This window comes from Botryllus schlosseri, chromosome 2 (assembly GCF_051294905.1).
Source record: "Botryllus schlosseri isolate E-star chromosome 2, Bs_hap1, whole genome shotgun sequence".
Taxonomy (NCBI): domain Eukaryota; kingdom Metazoa; phylum Chordata; class Ascidiacea; order Stolidobranchia; family Styelidae; genus Botryllus; species Botryllus schlosseri.
In genome coordinates this window covers 30,068,412-30,088,058 of record NC_137237.1, presented here as the reverse complement: position 1 = coordinate 30,088,058, position 19,647 = coordinate 30,068,412, and the positions used below count along the sequence as shown (strand labels likewise).

Below are 19,647 nucleotides of genomic sequence, written 5' to 3'. Positions count from 1 at the left end.
TGAGTTATGTCATTACGGCTATGGCCTGGAATGCGGCCTTGGGTTACATAAGTAGTGGAAATGCGGCCATGAATAACAAAAAGGTTGGCCACCCCTGCTCTAGTCTAATCGCTACGTTCACGGTCAATTTATTTGCGACTTAGCGACGGGGGCTGAGTAAAACCAAGCTGCGCAATCGTTTTATCACTGGGGCGATTTCTTTTTTAGTGAAAAATACGGAAGATTTTGACCTAAAAAACGAAAATGCTGACAGTTTCTTACGTTAAAAATTTTAATTTTGACCAAATTTGACCTAACGTTAAGCAAAATAGGTGTTTTCCAACATAATGTTAGAATTGTACTGCTTATCTTCATTTCTGGTTGGAACTGTCTGTCCTTACGAAGTAGTTTGGCATGAAAAAACTTGTTCGCCTCCAAAACTGACATCTTTTACATGAAAATACGTTATTTTAACGAAATCTGACCCTATGAAGAAGTCCAGTAATTACATTTTGAGCATTATGGTGAAAATATTTGAAAATTTTTGTAGTACAACGAAAGATACGTTCCTACATTATCGGGAAGAAAGTGTCTGTACTTACTAAGTAGCTTGCCAAGAATGGAGAAAGAACGTTCAACAGCAGCAGTTGTTGGCTGAGAACGCCAGATTTGTGCGTACACTGCTGGTGACAAACCATGTTGGCAATGGTGTCTACATCACAATTTTTCATCATGCGCTTCTTGATATAAGAACCATGCAATTCCCACGCAGTCTTGCTTCAGTTAGGATATTGCGGTACGTTGAGCATAACACTATGTCAACCTATTTGTTTGATTTGGCCGTTTATGATTCACTATGAGCAGGCTATAGTAGGCTATGAGCTGTAGAATGTCAAATGTTAAGTTCACCGACAGTGCAAAATATACGATACAAACGAAATGCAGGTTTCAAAAACGTTTGAACTTTGTAAACAATTTTGACATTTTTTGACCTAACGCTACAATTTTGACCTAATTTTGACCTTTTATTTACATTTCAAAAACAAATCGCCCTATTTATGACTCTTTTCTCACACAGATCGTATCAGGGGGGTCGATAACATGATGCAGGACTTTGCTGACACCGATTACCTGATGACCTGAAATCGACTCGAAAATTTTGATTCGAGTAACGAGTCTATCCACATTTTTGCAAAGTCGAGTCAAGTCAAGTCAAGACATTTTTTGCAAAGAGAGTCGAGTCTAGTCAAGTCATCAGAGAAAAAGTGGACTCCTGTTGTCCCAACACTGCCGTCTACGTATAACATAGTCGACAAATATGTTGCATACAAAATTTGCGTTGAAATAATTCATCAACGACAATCCCACGACCAGCTTTACGACGAAAACAATCATGCTCGTGAAGACCTCCTTCTGATAAACTAATGCGAGAGGATGACGCATGGTCTCTTTGATCACCTCCCCCTTCACGTTCTTGTGAGGAGAAGCTTTCTGTGGGAATGGGACCTCCAAAAAGTGGCACAGAGGTCGCCAACCTTCTCTGCAGTTGAACACGAGCAGTTTGTCATCGGGCGCTTTCTGGAGATAGCAACGGATTGCTTCAACAGCATTTGAAGTACTTGCACTTTTTGAGAGCACTCCAATGGATTTGTCCTGTCTCTTACACTACTATTTATGTTACGTTTTAGAGTACTTCTAATCCAATTTTTTCCCGCCCAAAACTGTGCATTTTTAGTAGAGTATTCAAGTCGATTTTACTGCTTGTAATAGTTGCTCATATGGTTATGTTTCAGACCAGTGGTTCTCACGCTTTTTTCGACACACTCCTTGATGATAGCGAAAAATTTTGGGCCCCCTTATCATGTCAAAAAATATTTAATGGAGCAACCAGAATGTTTGCAATCTCAATGCATTGTTTGCTGGCATGGAGGGTGTTATGGCTATTGACACACTTCTCAAATATGGAATTCGGACTATACACAAAGCAATCAATACGAGCTGGGAGTAAATCGCGAGTAGATTTCCAGTTTAACATTTTGTTAAAGATAAATCATGCACAATGGTTGCACGTCGCTCATTTATCTTAGCTATTTTAGTGCCTAACCCTTCCATTACCCTACTTGAGCGTAGCTCAAACGTACCTGATCATAAACTAAATCAGGGGTTCTCAACCTTTTTTAGCCTTGGCCTATTTTTCGATTGGAAAATGTCCTGTGGCTCACCTCTTTGCCTAGAGTCGGACCAGTTAAATGCGTGGTATTCGTTGGCGCCAATATTCCTTATTTGTCTAAAATATGCGCATTGTTCTTGTTATTCATATTAAAATCGATACCCCCAGCGACACGAAATCACGTGAAGCGGCAATAAATTTTTCAATGGCATAAATCTCCTCTATAAAAAACGACTAACGTAGTAATTTTGGGGTTGTTCGATCTCCCACGAATTAGAGGATTTTAGGATGCGACAAGTACGGCAGTGGTAGCCCATATAGCTCTTGTATACATTATGGGCACCCACTGTTCCACGCACGTAACGAAACACAATGATCCAATCCCCGCATCCACGAAGTTCCACTATGGTGAGGAATAAATATAACTGTGGTAGCGAAACGATTTTCGGCCGGCTTCAAACAATTCTCAACGTGATTTCTGTTAATGGGATACTACAGCGAAGTAATAACGAATTTCTATGATGCAAGCTGTGCGTATGTCTTGTACCTACTGAAGTTTCAATGTCAAAACATTCAATCCAATGACACAAAAAATTCATGCGATTCTTACATTATGTACAATGATTTCAAGGCCGGACATTTTAGATCGACTCCAAAGATTTATGCACCGCTCTAAATACTCAATCCATTACGATTCGTTGTCCTAGTGCCGTACACTTCAAGTTGATAATTGATAATAAATTGCAATTAAGACTATTTTGATGTTACAATATTATACGATCTGCGGAAGATACCATATATCTGCAACAAGTACACTCCGAGTTTAAGACACACCCTTTTGAACGGCATACGATATTTGACCCTGCAGGAATACTTGATTACTTCAGAAGTAAGGTCCATTTATTATATAATCGAACTTATTTTAGTTGCTATTAGCTTTTGATCATAGGCGTAGCCGGGGTTCAAAATACGCCGTGTCGCCCTCCCCTTTTCGACATGTACATGTAGCCTACCTCCATACGTGTCATTACATCTGCTCAGAGTCGGCTTAAAAATTCGATAATATGAATATATGTTTTGAGTTTATGGAACAACAAATATTCCTAATCTTTGACTAAATACACAATTATACAAATAGCTCTGTGGCCTACCTCAACATACCCCTATGGCTCATATCAAAATGCCCATATGGCCCACCTCGAAATTCCCATGTGGCCCACTGAGCTACATCAAGAAACATCATTTCTGTCTGGCGGCTACGCGCCTCTCCTCAGATGCTTTCACGTCCTTCAAGAGTCGCGAATCCCCTCTCCAGTTTGAGAACCTCTGTTTTAGACTATCTTTCTCTTCAATTTTAACAGTTTTTTGGCGAAACCATACTTACTAAAGTAAGTAGCGGTTTAAGTTTTTCGGTTTTTATCGAAAACTAGGCCTAAAAAACTCGACTGCTAGACAGGGACTATTGATATCTTTCTTTTATATTACAGGCTTCTATAGGTGCAACGTTTCCGTGGTTAATTTCATGTCCAAGCATAGCAATGGCTGTAACGCCGTCGAGATAAATTGCTGCCGTGACCGCAATGGGGTCGTTTGCTTATTCTCTGGGGTCGTAGAGACGGAAATAAAATACCAATGACTATCAAAGGAAGGCCAACTAAGCGCATACTATTCCCGGGTCATTTCTGAATAATTTAATTCATTTTCAAAATAGATGAAAACACTACATCTGAGGAATGCTAACCTGGTAAGCAGGTTATCAGATCGGGTATCAGATAGGAAGCATTATTTTAAAGCACCAACTACTCTAACTAAAAGTTAGTGTCAGGTCATGACTATGAAGATTAAATGCGATAGATTTTTTTTTCAGGAAAACTGCAAGTGACCGGTATTGCCATGTGTTAACAGTATAGTACACAGGACCGTAACTGCCGCACCCCAAACCCCCCTCAATTGATTTATATATATACATATGGGCAATTCGACGTCGGCCATTACCGCACCAAGACATATGAAGGTTCAGGCCTTGAAACATGCGACTCTGAGAGGTGTGCCAGAACGATCGGTAGCTGGAATACCTTGGCCGTAAAGGACGGCACTTATGCTGACCGAAAACTTCGTTATGGGCCTAAATGGCTAGCGCCGAATGTTCCTGTCCTGGCAATCTGAACCCCACAAATGCTATTCCACAGAGAAAAATTATTAGCCAGTGAAGAAATACCGATTTGAAATCGTGTGCGTCTGTTAGTTTAGTACGTTTGGACGATTTCAATATCTTTTGACATAGCTGACAAGAGTTTGTTTGTTCGCGGTATTCATGGTGTTTGTCGACTACTATGATCATTCACACAAGGCCAATTTTCTTTAATCTTATTCCGTAGCTGCCGACTTGTAGCACGGCCCACTTCTAGGCTTTCTATAAGACACCGCTTAGACGAATGATATGGCGAGGAGGAGCTCAGATAAACCTCCAACACTTAATTAGGTAGGAATTCTGGAGTTGACCTCGGTCGAACTTCAACCCACAACCCGTTGGTGTTGTAGCTGTGTATTATACAACTACGCTAACTTGCCACACCTAACAGGAGTTTACGATATAACATCATGCAACGAAGTCATTATACCAACGGGCCCGCCCGAATAGTTATTAATAACGGGCCTACATTTTCCAAGACAACACCTCACTTAGCTCTACCGGTAAATCTGAATACGAGGGCAGAGAGAGGATAAAATATTATAGCAATATATATGCAATTCCCGATATTATTGACCGATTCAATCATAAATTATGTAAAATTTTCGCATATCCTGGTGGGTGGGTCTGGAGGTCGAAGTTTGGTTTATCACTAGGGCAAGTTTTTGCGACTTTTGCAACTTTTTTTACAGCTTCCGGCAGCTTTCTAAATACTCAGAAGTTATGTAGTATGGTGTTTCAGGCTGTTGAGAGGAATACTATAGTGCATCTTTTTGCTACTTTTGTCCAATTTTTAAGATAATTTTTTTCAACTTTATCGATATTTCATCTACTTTTTTCGATTTTTCATGTAAATTTTTGCAAGATCTTTTTTCCATTTTTTATGCATCAAACTTTTGGACCACATATACTATACACCTGATTTCCCGGAACATGTGCAACACGTCCCATTTCATGTTTCCCCATGAAAAAATCGATTTCTTTCATGTGAAACACTCCAACATGAATCCCCTTTTTTACTATCAATTATTCTCTCGTATTAAGTGCACTCCTGCTGATTCAGCATATTTCTAGTTACGCGTTTTAGGTTTTGTCCGTTTGAATTCATTGTGCAGCCAAATTCCTGAAAGTTCAACACAATCATTTTGTGAACACATGACGGACCCCCTGCAGTATTTTCAATTTCCCAATTGCACTCATTTCACCGGTATTGGCCCTGTACACAGCACAACATCGGGATTTGGAGATTGTAGCAATTTCACCCCTTCAGTCTTCAGGTCCGCCGCATTCATGCTGATAACAATCTTCCGGCCAAGCATCTTTGTCGTCTTTGACTTGCTAGGATGAACAAACTTTCTGTTCATCCTTTTGATCCCCTCATTCATTAGAACTTTTGCGTTCAATTCAGTCGCCATGTGACATAGCATACCGTCACCTCCGTGCTCCTTGTAGGGGGGAGTCGACCCTTTCGTATGTCGGTGTGCCGCGGCCAAACCGTAGGTCGTGACTACAGCCCTATCGCAACTTATCAAGGTGTCTTTTATTTCGGTCATTTCAAAATTTAATTTCAGTTTGCCTTGTACAATCGCATGGATGTTTTCCCATGGGCGGTATCCATTTGTCGAGTCTTAGCACTCTGCATGCCGGTAATGGTACATCAATATTCGTTGTACTCTTACTTGTTGAGATTCACTCAAAATATGGGTTACTTCTTCCCTTTTCGGATTAGCAGCACGGGGATCGTCATCTTCTGCCGCCATTTCTATCCAATAGGATCGGTACAATCCATCTGACGTGAATGCTTGCATCGTGCTGAGATAAATCACTTCCTTTATTTTAAACCCAACTCGTAAGAGGAGTAAGTTATCTTCGGCCGTCTTTGCGCTGAGAGAAATGTTGGCATCCATAGGTATTGTATTTTTCCCATCAGCCTGGCCATGTTCTTTTATGTGCTGCTGGTACTTCTCCGTTATTGGCTTCGTCACGCATGACTCCATATTTGCTGACCACAAGGGTATAGCTGCTTGTAAACCTTTGGTCTGGCTTTCCCCTTTCATATTATAGCGACCAGAGACAAATGGCTTAGTTGACGGGTCTTTTAGTTCGATGTCGCACTTGTACTTCATAGATTGGGGCGTGCTAAGATGGCATCGCAGATCTTCCAGCTCAATCGCAAAAGGTTTATAGACCTCCGACCATACGTTGTCGGCGATAATGGTATTTTCTGGCGTAGTCAAATCAAGGGGCTTATATGGTAATTTCGCTAGCTCAATTGATTGTGGGCGCAGGACCTCAAGGTCAGTATTTACCTCAGAACTGGTTCCCTCTTGTAGAACGTACGTGGTTACCAGACCGTTCATCCTTCTGTTTAGCTTATGCGATAATCGGGGTTTTGCAGTTGGTGGGGAGAGGGCGAGGTTTTTTTTCGTCAGCGGTACTTCCCTACCTATTCGTGTTAACCTCTGATCTCGGCGCGTGCCCACGCCTAACGTCACGCCGCCGGAACTTTGATCCGACGGGGGCCCTTGTTCTGGAGAGACTTGCATACTAAAATCTCCAGACTCCTCTTTAGTCTCCTCCGGACTCATATCCGGAAAATGAGTAGTAGCTGCGTTGGAACTATTGTCGAGTGAAGTAGGCATGACGGCGGCTGTCGTGGGATCATTCCGCACTGATGCATTACCGTCATCTGGACAAACAGCTTTGCCTACATCCTCGGGGTCTGCTTGATTAGTTTGACCCCCATTCGCGTCAGCGGGACTTCCTCGCTCGGCACGAATTAGACTGGTGTCAGCAGGACTTCCTTGCTCGGCACCTAAAGAGTCTATTTGATTTCTTGTAACGCCAGCGGTGTTAACCGACCCAACGTTTGCGTCAGCGGCCCTTGCCAACTCGACGCTGATATTGCCTACATCATTGGAGCCTCCTTGATTAGTGTGAACTCTATTTGCGTCAGCGGGACTTCCTCGCTCGGCGCGATTTTGGCAGGTGTCAGCAGGCCTTCCTTGCTCGGCACCCAAAGAGTCTCTCTTTTCTATCGTAACGTCAGCGGTGTTTACCGACCCAACGTTTGCGTCAGCAGCCCTTGCCACTTCGACGCCAGCGCCAGCGGCCGTTGCCGTCTCGACGCTCTGCTGTTCTGCAGCTTTCACCAACCCATTCTTGGTCACAGTTTTGCAAGGACTGTTTCCAATTCTGGTTCCGTCCTTTTTATCGCGTAAAGTCATACTATGTAGTGTTGCCAATGATAATTCTTCATTATCAGTAGACGGAGTTTTAAATTCAGTATCTATACTCGGTAATTGTTGTACTTTATCAATCCATTTTAGCCCCACAATATTAAGAGGAACTCTCTTGCCAGTTGCAAATGGAACTTGCAGTCCGTCAAGAGGTACTATCACTAAGGAGTCGACTCGGGACGAGCCTCCTATTCCGCGCAATTTCATATCAAGTGGCTGTCGTTCAGCCCAGCATTTCGGATATTTATTTTTTACTACGCTTTTCATAATCAAATTGGGGATACTGCCCGTATCGGCTAGGAATTTGGTGCCTGTTTTGGTATCCACTAAGTATAAAAGTTGTCCACCGAATAATTCCGTGAAATTCGGTTGTAGGGGGTTTTCCAGTGCATCAAGGAATGTAAACAAAGGTAACGAGGCATTATGTACAATTTTAACATGTTGGGGTAATATTGTCTCTGGGAGCTGATTTACCGGATCAATCAGCGCCCCCAACCGTTTTTTGACACGCGTAAGCCTTGTTCTAATTCCTCATCTGTCCAGTAAGAGGCGGCGTATTGACGCGGCTCTTGTCTATATGAAGGCGCAACCCAGTCTACCTGGCCGTTATTAGGAATTGGATTCGCGGGTGGTCCCCTGGGGCCCCATTGGTCCCTGTCTTGCCAGTGGTTTTATCTCGGGTTCTAGTTCTACTATTATAATAGGCCTCGCATAGATTTGTTCTTTCTGCTAACGAGGGAGAACCATGTGATATGAGATACCGGTCAAGATCTGGGGTAGTCGATAATCCATGGGTAGTAGGGAACGGACGCCAGTTGCGTTCAGCAGATTCCTTAACACGCTGCGGCACCGGTCGTACACGTTTACGGATTATCCATCCCAATTCGCTATCTCTAGTGAGTACCTCATTGTTTAGCCAAAGGATAAACTTGGCAACGCAATTCCGGGATTGATGCCCGGGGGCCTTACAGTAATAACATACCGAAAGGGCCTGGCCCTGGGAAGGATTCAAATACAAGCCTAATGAGGCAAAGATATTAGCATTTCCAAGGAAATTGTACCTCTCACCTTGGCTTTCCGCGATGTGGCGAGCCTCCTGACTGTTTGACGGAGTGATTTGCGTATTATCTGGTCCCACTCCAGAATCCTGTGTTCCTTCCGTTCGTGGGCTTCTTTGGCTTGAAGTTCCTGGTTGTTGACCGGATTGTGCTGACCCTGAAATATGTAGAGGCTGGGTATCGGGTCCAGCAGAGGCGCTTTGTCTCCTAGAAGTTTGCGCTCGTCTGCCTGGCCCGATACCTATCGATACGTTAGTAGGGGACCGGTTTAATCTTGCGTTGCGAACAGGATTTCGGCGTAGTTGTGAAACCTGTCCTGTAATCACAAGAGGCCGTAAAGGGACCACTCTGGGAGGTCGAGGTGGCGTTGCCTCGAATTCGGGCGGAGGATGTGAAGAAGATAAGGTAGGCTCCGGAGGTACTCCCAGTTGTCCATCTCCGTTAGGGTGAGTGGGATAGCTATGTATCACAGGCCCAGCGGGCTGTACATTATAGATATGTACAGGCGGCAAGGGTGACTCGCGTTCTTCTGCGTTCTTCGGGTTCTCTGAATCGTCGGACTCGATTCCTGTTCATCTTGGAATTCCGAGTTCCAGAACAGTTGGAGTTCTTCTGCGACTTTCCGCCAGCTGTTTTCTTCCCATCCCCTTATTAACAACCTGAGGGCTTCCGGCAGCTGCTGTCTCAAATTGCGGAAAAGTCGCAGTCCGTCCGGATTGCCAAACACTAGGTCGTCCATATCTATCTCCAGTTGTTTCAGGGCGCTGTTAAGTAGGGGTAGGGGTTCATCTTCCCAATGATACGTTCTTCGGAAATCGTTGATAATTTTTTCATTGTTCACAATTCCTTGCGGGTTGGAAAGTGATAGTGACCTCATAACGGATTCCCAACTGGCGTTTCCCGAGTTTGTGTTGAAGAAGTTTCCAAGTTGATCAGCTTGTTTGTAACGCCCAGCATTCTTCAATTTCTTCTGCATTGCATTCATCAATATTATATCAGCATCAGTATTACCTTCACCGTCTCATTGTGTTCTCCATCCATTTGAGAAGAGGCATGTCCCCCGGATCCATTATCAACTGTATCATTTCCTTTTCGGACTGAAATCTAGCAGGTGTAGTTAGCGTTGGGTTTACTATTACCTCCATTTGTCGCGAGCGCGGCTGAATTGGGCGGCCATCATCACTGGCATCTGGAGTAGATGCAAAACGCGGCATTCCAGGATTTCCCCGGCCATTTGGAAGATAGCCCGCATCGTAATACTCAGGACCACGGAGAATTTCTCGGGAAGCGCCACTATCTCTAAGGAAAGCATTTCGAGTAGCTTCCTGGAGGGTGTCCTGTGCGGATTCCATTTGTTGTACAAGCCTCTGCAGTCCGGATGTCGTCGCCCTTTCAGAATCAGAATCTTCTGATTGAGCCTCCGAGTCTCCTTCATCATACTCCTCCCTTTCTCCATGAAAAGTGACGTGTTTAGCGTCGTTCGGTGAGTTTCCTGCCCGACTACTTCGTGTCCCAACATCACCCAACTTGTCACTGTCCCGTTGCTGACTCTTTGCATCTCGAGGTCTCGACACCAGTTTCCGGAATGTGGGGAGATGTTCACTGTCCAATTCGGAGTCCGTGCCGCTGTCCATTCTCATTGGTTCGCCTGCCGCCATTCCCTTAGGTGTCCAATATGCCATGGGCGTGTTCGCAGCACCTTTGGTCTTCATCGCGGGATGCATATTCCCTTTTGTTCTAAAGGTTGGAGCCATCAGTGAATGGGCAACCGGTGTCGGTCGAGATGGGGCATCAGTCTTCACGTCTGGGTGCGTAGGGTAGACCGCCGTTACTGTATGATAATCAAACCCCTTTTTCACGGTGAAGGTGGGCATAGGCTGAGTCTCCCTGACCATCCGGATAGCTGGTGGATCATAGGCCGGAGTAGGTGCTGTGGGCATGACAGTCAGGGCGTGAGGAGGATGCTGTTTGTCTACTACCGCTTGCGCATGGGCGTTACCCAACTTGAATTCTGTCTGCAAGATTTCGTTTAATACGTCTGTGGAAACTTTTCCAGTAATTTTTGAAGTGGCGTCACAAACGGCCTTCAGGTCAGCTTGAGCCCGCCGGACGTCTTTTCTTGCTTTTTCCAGCACCTTCACTGCCTCGGGCAGGGTCGTTTTGAACTCCTTTAGGACTCTTGTCTGGTCGGCCACATCTTTAGCAAGTTGCCTCTCTTGGTCTCGCACATCTTCGTGACGCTTTTGGGTATATTTAAGCAGTCGGATTCCCTGCTTTAGCTCCGCCGATGCCGCCGTTGATTTCTTCTTTTTAAATAGTTTCAATATTCTTCGCATGGCAATAACAATAGATTCGATTTATAGACCCGTAGTAGAGTTTTCGAGGGCCCGCTTTACGCTGGAGATGGTCGGGTCGTCCAAGGTAGGCCACGATGTTGTTCCGAGTGATGAGTTGTGGTCGTTAGTCTCCAACTCCAGAAGTTTAGATAGCGAGTCTTTAGTAATGATAAATTGGCTTCCTGTAGATATGTTTTGCGAGCCAATAAGAGTTGGGGACGGTGTTGTAACTCCGTTGTTAGGTCTTCCGTTTCCAATCGGAACTGTAGTTGAAGAAAACCCCGGTACCAAATGTAGATATACTGGTGACAACGTAACTAACAATGAAATTACAGACGCAATCAGGGCCACAATGCAGTTTTAACGATGGTCGTCTTTGAACACATTTATAGGTCAACGTGCTACACCAGAAGTAATAATCCCAGCTTGGTGCCTCCAATACGTTTATAGTGTAGGGTTACCATATTTTTGTGAAGCAAATTCCGGACACTCTTTAGCGCCCACTAGCAGATTTAAAATGGGGTATAACACATTGTCTGCCAATATGACGTCACACTAGCAACGCATTGTTCATCGACTGTATAAAGGGATGGAGGGAACATGGGTCATGAATAGGGCCATCTGTAATGTGAGCTCGGTGATTGCTACTTGCTTGGGTCCGCAATAAATTTCTTCACGGGCCAGATGAAATCGTCACCCGGGCCGTGTCTGGCGTGTCGGGATTGTGTTTGACAGCCCTGCTATACTGTTAGGTCGGTGCGGCTATCTAGTTGTGTGTTTTAACTAGGTCCGAAAAAACATTTTTTCTGCCCCCTTCCGCCCACAAAAGCACTGATCTTGGGCCCACCATATGGTAATCGATGTAACTGCTTGGGCACTTACTATATGCATCTGGTTGTTACATTTTATGAATGAATTCTGTCAATGATATTGATTCTTCCATGTATTAGGCTCCTATAAAAAGCACCAGCAGGTTGCACATCTGGTGAACTACAACATTTTGGCCCAGCTCAAAACTTGATAAACTGATTACAAAAAAATTTCAACTTTTCCAAACCTACTCACGGCGTATTCTTGAAGCTGATTACATCCAACATCTTCGCGATCCCCAGATAAAAGCAAAGGACCCCAAGATTTGGAACCAATGTCTGTGACTGAAGCATCCAATCGGCCTTAACCAACTCCAGGAATATACCGTTAGCTTACAATTACGATTACAATGAGACTTATTTCAGTATCTGGTGGTTATTTATTTATTTTTGATTTCATTTTTTGCGAGGACGGAGCCTGGTGCCCATACTAACATCAACGTAAGTGGCATCAACTCGCGCGCAGCGTGAAAAAAAAATTCGAATAGCATAAATCTGATTGAGAATAATATTGTTCATATTGATTTACGAAAAACTTTTGAGCCTACTTCAAGCCTCCAAAATTCCGGACATTTTGGCATATTTTAGAATTTCCTCCCGGACGCATTTTTTTCAGCGAAATTCCGGACATGTCCGGGAAATTCCGGACGTATGGCAACCCTATTATAGTGCAGCTCCAGCAACGCTTGTTACTGCGAGAGTCCACACTTGGTTCGATTTTACTTCACAGTGTTGGTTTTCCTTATCTGTGTTGATGTTGTGACCTTGTAGCATCCACAAATGGTGATCGAAGCAGTGATAAGGGTAGCAGCAGCTGGATCCAATCAGACAATGACCTCCAGGTCCAGAACTTTAAACCAATCTGGTACAACTAGTAAACTAGACCTTAATACAACCAAATACTCCAATCATAACCATGCAAAGTGGAATGAGGTTTCTATGAGTAAAACCTGATAAAATTGGTAAACATGCTTCAATTATATTACAAGTTTTATCTAAACCTATTCATCAACATGCACGAATATTAAACGTTTTCAATACTCCAAGGTTTGTTTACGCATATAATTCATGCGACGGCCTGTCCTGCCGAAAAGCAGCTCCAAGGTTGGTTTGCACATATAATTCATGTGACGGCCTATCCTGCCGAAAAATTCATTCATGAAATATTGTGTCATTACACAACACTCAATTACAATAGTATTTTGATCACAATCTACTATATCTCTGGGTTCGATGGTACTGGTGTTTCAAGCTTTTTATTCATTCGTATGTACCGTGTCTCACAGACCATAGATCTGATTTACCACGAATCCTAAACTTCTATCCCGTTAGGGTGGAGGGTCCCGACACTAACATAAGGCGTGGTCGGTTATAACGCCTCACTGTACGAGACGGTACAACAGAGATTATTATAAACACTCATTGTAACAGGTTTGACTTTGTAAAGAATCTGTGACGTTATTATAGGGAGGGGTATTTATTTTAGTTACTTATGACATTGAACAACATGTCAAGGACAAGTACTGGTGTTTACGTAAATACCCTAGTTATCCCTACAGGGCCCAGCTATTTACATTTATAGCAGTTAGTCACAAGTCTCGCTTTGTCAAACCCCGTTATCGTCATGCACTATTAATAATAGTTTAACATCAATACGGTTAACACAAAACAAGCAAATATATCTTAATCATATGGTACTTGATTAAACGGCGAACCAAATATACGTGTCAACAACAATACACATACTAGTCTTATCCTTCAGATATCAAGTACGTCACGCAATGATTTTATACGTAATAATATGACCTCATCCTCAATCAACCACAAATGCAATTACGCAGCGACAACTGACTATCCACATAATAAACGTTCATTAACTCTCAACTATGTTCAGGGCATGAAAATGTTAGCGCCATTTAAAGCTTCCTGATAGTAATAATCAAGAACATAGCGATTACAGTATTTGAACATATTAAAGCGAACTAAAGCGTCATTACACAGTACTACCTTGTTACCAGTCCAATAGACAGAAACACGTTTGTCTTGCCTGCACCGTCAAGCTCCATACACTTTGATCTTTTGCGATATTTCCCATAGCAGAATATGCAGCGCTCAGCATCGGACGAACATTCTTGACACAGACCCAGATGTCCACGGGGGATCAGGGTAATTTCGCTCCTATTATTCTCGCATTGTTTGCAAAGTATGGTTTCTTGTATGACCATCAGATTCTCAGCAATTTCTTCAACATATGCTATTTCTAATATTGATCAGTGGCGGCTCGTCCTATAGGGCAACTGGGGCATTGCCCCACCTAAAATTCTGTTTAATAACAATTCTTTACCATTTATAGACGCACAGCAATCTATATATACCGAAATCAGAGCGTGTTATCGCTTTGCGAATGCCTAGCCGGGGCATGCCCCGGTAGCGCTCATAACAAGCTTTCACTGTCTATTCTCTCAACGTCGCGCACAATAAAGAAACGGTGATTTACTCTCTCCTATTCATAAAATTACCGAGCAGCCGGGGCAACATAGCCTAGTTGCCCTTAAGGTGTGATGTAACAATCGTATCTATATCTGAACTCGGTTACCGTCATATGCGTTGAGTCGATCTTTGCTGGTATAGTTTGATTTTGATGGTGTTTCACTCCATGATAATTTTTGAAACTTGGTATGTCATGTCGTGATGGTGGTATTTAACACTGTCCTAAGTTTTAGGGTTTCTACTCAAAGTTTAGGGTAGTAAATCCGATTCCGAAGTTGAGTGTGTGCTGATCCGTCATGTATCGCAAACAGATTTTACGCAAAAGCCGGTATTGGTCTCCATTGATTTTAACGATGCTCCTTAGCTAGATCCGTCATGAGCTTTTGCATGGTATCTTTATTTTAGTATCGAACGCTGTGCCAAGTCTCAAGGTTGGTACTCAATGATTCGGGCAGCAATTTCGTTATCAAGGTCGAGTATTGGGCTCGAAAGTCACGTGACTTTTCAGCATAGCAACCACCGTCTGGGGCCAAGCGCGTTTCTGGTATCATCTTCTCTGCGACAGTAATGCATTTGTGTGTCGCAATTTCTGCTACTGCGCTGGTCTTTGCTGTCACATTATGTGTTTGTGTTACAGGATTGATTTTTTTTCGTGCAGATAGATGACAATGTATAGTATTCAATTAACATGATGGAGTATAGAGCAGTTTAAGATAGCCTATTTCAAACAAGTAATTCCAAGGTTTAGTACTTTCATCTGGACCTACTAACTATTCATCGTATGGCTGCAGCATTATTATGCATCAAGTATATACTTATCGACACGGAGACAGTGATCAGTCAACATCGGAGATTATTAATATTGTAACATTACCGTACCGTGTTAAATTTGATTTCAGATGGATTGGGTTAGGCTACTTTTACGATTTGCGAGTTCTTCAAAAATAATCCGAATCTGGTCAAAAGAAGTCAAAATGATTTAGACAACGACCATCCAATATCAGCAATGTATGGTGGTGATGGCAAAGAATTGGGAAATATTCAGTTCAGCCATGAGTATAATGAAAGTTTATGACGTAGAGGTGGGTAACTGCAAAATTACCTGAAAGATTGGGGAAGCGTTGGAATTGAGTTCGAATCCCACTTGACGCAAGTGGGTTGGAGGCTTATCTGGACTCCCCACTGCTTACCTAACTACATGAGCAGCGTCATGTAATCAAGCCCAGATGGCTAAGTAAAGCCGATGAGGCTCGAAAATCGGCACCACTGACGAGGACGTATGGAAGCAAGCAAGAGATGAAAGAAAGAAAAAGCTTATCAAAAAGCAAAGAGACCCTTGAACTTTAAAGCATTTATGTCGTGGTGCAAACAGACGATCATCATCATCATCATTGGTTTATTAGAAATTTTATCAGTTCAATACACCACAAAATGCGATACAATGAAAAGACAGGAAGATGTCGAAGCGACTTGGACTAGTCTATGGAATCAGACACCCATCTTGACCTAGGCGATGTAAAGAGGAGGCATGCACACTGAATGAAAGTAAAGAAGATAGTATTTCCACCTTTTCAGAGTACTATGTAATATTGCATACTTGCCGGAGTGTTATATTTTTTAAAGTAGTTTTAGGACATGTTTGCGGCACTTTTGTAATGTGTGTATTGACAGATATCAAGTGTCCCTATTCTACCAAATCAAGATCATTAATAGACTTGAGCGTTTAGAAGAAAGTCTTCATTTTGAAATGAGTCGGTGATACTATAGTACTTGCCAGCATCACAAGTACTTTGACAAGTGCAGGGCAGCTTGTGCATTGCATACTCAAAACTTATGCCATTTCTTCGTTTTGGACCCGTCAATTCCCTCGAGATTCTGAATAGAAGAACTACCTAATTCTGATATAATAATATTTCCACAACAATACTTTCTTAATCTTGCATAGTTGCATACTCTCGCTTGATTTTACAAAATTCTAAGAGTGCTGACGAAATCAATAACTGGCCAATAAATTCGACAAATTCACAACTTGAGAATGTATTTCCTTTGCACCGAGAATGAAACAAATAGAATGTAGGTATTGGTCACAGATTAGGTATTCCTGATTAATGTTGCCAACTTGCCATAAACGGATGCAGTTTTGACTTAAGCTATACACTGCTACTGTGGAGGTAGTCTTAAACTGACGACTCACTTAAACACACAGAGTTGGCTTGAAAATGGGCAGTCATAAGCAATACAATTGATAGGACAGTGTTGGTATATCGAAATTGACGAGAATAACAGCAAGCAGTGTAACTGTGAGTACTCCATGGCAATCTGTAGTTATTGCGTTTCTGCATCGCGACGACGTAAGTATCTTCCATTGACAAGCCAAGATCCTGAACGGCGTTTGTGTAAATTCACGGTGCTCTGACCCTGAGAACGACGGTAAGGGATACCAGTGTTGTTGGGTCCGTATGGTTACGAGGCTGGTCTCACAAATGACCTACTGGTGGCATTGATGTACCATATGTCGACAACAATGTCAGTTCCTTCCCAGCGTTTTGGGTGGATTTCTACAAGTTCAGGAAGTATATGTGGTCCCGACTTTTAAGGCCGGTAGCGTCTTGAAGTGTGTCGCTCCACCTCCCTACGGTGACGTCATTCCATAGACAGTTGAGCTGCATTTTCTCACAGTTCAAGGGGTAAATAGCGTGCGTGTGCTTCTCGTTCTTGCGATGAAGGAGATGGTGTCTTCTGGAGAGCAGTTTTTGGCAGAGATACCAATTGCATCATACAAGATGCCGGGATCAGAGATGCCCCGGATATGGTTTACATATAGCGCACAGTGCAACTTCACTAGCACAGCAATCAGGTACAGATTAGTGAGGCTAGCATCAATGTTTGCATTGATTTGTTAAACATCTAAAAGTATCTATAAAGAGAATAAAATAGTTATGAATTACCCTCTGATTTTTGTTCAAGAAATTTGTGTAAATTTTGTATAGAGCAATGCAAAAGCTACTGAAAGTAGAAAATTTTTAATTTGGCTCAACTAGCCAAATTTGCTAAACATTTTTTGAAACTCAACAATTTCATGGCATAGCCAGTAAAATTTAATAAAACTATTTTATTTTTTCAATAAATTCAATTTTTTTTTAAATCTGATAGCTTCACTTCTGCATGTTGGAATTGAGCCAAATCTAGTGTGCAACCTTTTATCAAGCCACCTAACAATTTTGTTCATGAGCCAGTGAAATTCGGAAAAAAAGTTATTTTTGAACAACACTGATGTATAGAAACTTGACCAAAATTTAGAAAAACATTGGCAACAGTGCCAGTACTAAATTATAGGAAGTAGTGTCATGAGTAACAGCAAGACCTGGTCTCCCATTAAAAGAATATTTACATTCCAGTTAGAATGATACCAAATTGTAAATCGCTGCATCATCAAAAAAACCAAGTCGAAAGTACGGTACTCTTGTCCTTGTCCGGCAATAGCAGTCTTCTCAGCACTATCCTTGAAACAATCAATAACTTCCTTCTGATTGGCATGGTTGAATATAAATTTGGCTGACCGAAATTCTTGATTATCTTTTTCGATAAATGGCACAGATATCTTAAAAGCTAACCGATGCCTGCAGTTGATGCATCTATTCTTAGGCCACTTTCACTCCATAAACACTTTTAAAAAATCTAATAATTGTGGCTTATCTTAAATCATTTGCTATTGAAGCTGACTCGATTACGCTGTCTTGGGGCACACGAGATACCGGTATGACATTTGATACCACCAAACAAACAAGTCAACATAGTTCAAATGTTAATTATATTTATCATTCTCACTAGCTTTATTAATTTCGGTCACTTTCCTGTCGTTTTCTGGCAATTCAGAAGTCGATGGAACGACTACTCTGAATTGTTTTCTCATCCATTATAACAAATTGGCACGTTATGCCTTGGCATTTTGCGCAGCTGCAAAACAACATAATCCTACCTAGTTAGTATCTAAAAGTCCTGAAACTAGCTAATAAGTCATAGAAGATGACATAAAACCCAGAACTGTACTTCAAACAAACTCACTGAGACAGAAAATACGATTTAAAAACAGACCAATATCGCAAATCAGGGCTGGCCAACCTTTTCAGCCAACGGGCCACATTCGATTGACGAATTATTGCGCGGGCCACTAGCCACGCGAAGCGCGAAAATTTTGTGAAGTTCATAGGTCAATAATATTGTCACTTAACTATATTGCTGGCCTGTTGTATATCGCTGGGCTAAGTTTGCGAGGACTGGGCTATTCGGCGCATGGACATATCGATATCGAAAGATGCGACCAACATGCGTCAATCATTTCGTGCCAAGGTTTCATAGTCGACGGTCTTACTGCGCGCGATGACGCATATGTTGAACGACACTTTGTCTCGTAATCGCGAATATAGTTAGACTCAATCTGATACATTAGGTGTTCTTCCATTTTCACAAAAGGGCAACAATATTAAAAACAAGAAATCGAGTGACAACATGTTGCGCCAAGCTTTTAGAAAATTTTTACCTTTCATAAATCTATCGCAAATTATTCTGCTTTATTGTAGTGTACGATGATATACCAATATGTGAATGGCTGATTGATCTGTCAATGCGTCGGAACTGATATTTTAGTCATCACATCTCAAGTGTTGCGGCCAGACTAATCAAATTTTTGGTTGGCCTTTCAAGTTCACAATCTGTGCCATCCATTTTGATGATATTAGAATTTTCGGAAATTACCTCGTGGGCCACTCAAAACCTTCTCGCGGGCCACATGTGGCCCGCGGGCCACGGGTTGGCCGGCCCTGTCGCAAATTAACACAGGCAGCGGCTATCTAAGATAGTTGTTTGGCCCCAGCGAACCAGAAGTCACGTGACTTTCGAGCCCAATGGTAGAGATGTGCGCTGATCTGACACTTAGCCTACCTAACGCATTGCGGATTTCATGCAAAAGCCGGTGTATCTGTGTTAAGGCTAACTGTGTTCCATACTGAGATAGTTGATGAGATGATGATATCATGAAGCAGTTTACTAACATCCTCGGTTTGCATTCAACTATTTAGTTATATTTTATATTCTTCAATGTCAATTTCACCGTGAAATTGTGGCCTTCAGGCCATTTTTTACAATTATAACCCCTGTCAAGCTCGATAGCTGTTTCGTTTTCGATGGCGGCTAACAGCTGCTCGCTTGATCAGCCTATTCCTCAGTAAATTTCACGCAAAATTCGGTGTTGGTGTGTTCGTATTAATTTTGACAGTGTACCATATCGAAAACGGTCATGAGGTTACTTCGCGATG

The 19,647-nt window shown here is 42.4% G+C and overlaps 1 protein-coding gene across 1 annotated transcript in view; it reads right to left on the bottom strand.

Moving 5' to 3' along the window:
- LOC145457641 (cytoplasmic dynein 1 light intermediate chain 2-like) overlaps positions 1 to 12,751 on the bottom strand; it is a 163,004-nt gene extending 150,253 nt beyond the window's left edge. Inside the window, exon 1 of the mRNA XM_080335869.1 lies at positions 12,728 to 12,751. The gene's annotated coding sequence lies outside the window, so the exon portion shown is untranslated. The remainder of the gene's footprint in view (positions 1 to 12,727) is intronic.
- Between the last annotated feature and the right edge of the window lie 6,896 nt (positions 12,752 to 19,647).